The sequence below is a fragment of the Mastomys coucha genome, unplaced genomic scaffold (genome assembly GCF_008632895.1).
Source record: "Mastomys coucha isolate ucsf_1 unplaced genomic scaffold, UCSF_Mcou_1 pScaffold15, whole genome shotgun sequence".
In the NCBI taxonomy this organism is placed as follows: domain Eukaryota; kingdom Metazoa; phylum Chordata; class Mammalia; order Rodentia; family Muridae; genus Mastomys; species Mastomys coucha.
Window position 1 is genome coordinate 59,322,566 of NW_022196897.1, and position 1,428 is coordinate 59,323,993.

Here is a 1,428-nt window from a genome sequence, read left to right on the forward strand (position 1 = left end):
AAAGTTGGTGAAGATGCAGGATAGTGGAGCACAACTTTAAACCTTTAATCCCAGTCCTTAGGAGGCAGAGAGAGGTGAATCTCTGAATTTGAAGCCAGCCTGGTCTACAGAATGAGTTTCAGATAAGCCAGGGCTACACAGAGAAACCTTGTGTCAAACAAACAAACAAAACCCAAAAAACCAGGCATGAGTTCCTTTTTTTTTTTGGTTTTTCAAGACACGGTTTCTCTGTGTAGCCCTGGCTGTCCTGGAACTCACTCTGTAGACCAGGCTGGCCTCGAACTCAAAATTCCGCCTGCCTCTGCCTACCAAATGCTGGGATTAAAGGCGTGCTTCACCACTCTGGACTAAGTTCCTCTTTTAAGACAAAGCTGTCATTAGGTTGCTTGTGGTGCTGATGGATGGGGAGGGTGAGCAGGAAGGCCCCTAGGGCAGAGATTGGGAGTTATCTCCCGCAGCCTCGTGGGTGCCAAAGCCAGACTCTTCTCTCCCACAAAGCTGGAAGAAGAAAGACATTTTTAAACCTTTGCATATGAACTGAGTTACTGTGTGGGATTAGTTGAGTAGAGAAAGGAGGTTGTTTGGTCCACAAAGAGGAAGCAGGAAGGCTCATTGCTCCTTTACTACCCGCCAGGTTAGCCTGAGGCAGTTTGGGAGCATACTAGCCATTGTTCTGTATGGGGCTGGTTTTAGGAAGCATTCCACTAAAGTTTGTTGATTGAAGTTCTGTTGTTGCAAGCCCTGGCACTTGGGAGGCAGAGGCAGGCGGATTTCTGAGTTCGAGGCCAGCCTGGTCTACAGAGTGAGTTTCAGGACAGCAAGGGCTATACAGGGAAACCCTGTCTTGAAAAATCAAACCAAACCAAACCAAACCAAACCAAACCAAACACCAAAAACCAAGGGGCTGGAGAGATGGCTCAGCAGTTAAGAGCACTGACTGCTCTTCCAGAGGTCTTGAGTTCAAACCCCAGCAACCTCATGGTGGCTCACAACCATTCCTAATGGGGTCTGATGCACTCTTCTGGTGTGTCTGAAGACAGCTACAGTGTACTTATATACATTAAATAAATAAATCTTTTTTAAAAAAAGACAGAACAAGCACACTGGATTTTCTTTTTTTAAATTCTCTTTCTCTGATAGTCAGAATTGAGTTTGAGATGTAGTTGAGGTTCCATAACGTGGAAGGTGACTTGGCAGAGCTGCTCAAAGCTTAGCATATCACCTTTTTGATAAAAATGTTCACGTGGGCACACACACATCTTTTCATTCATTTCTTCGATTTTCTGTAATTAAGTATTCAGTGTCAGCAAACTGACCTACTAGGATAATGTTGACAAAGAACGACTAGCAAGCGTTGCAGTAAGTTGTAGTGGAGAATGTCGGGTGGTGAGAGCTCCTGCGCGGCAAGGGGCAGGGCCCTGAGTTTTC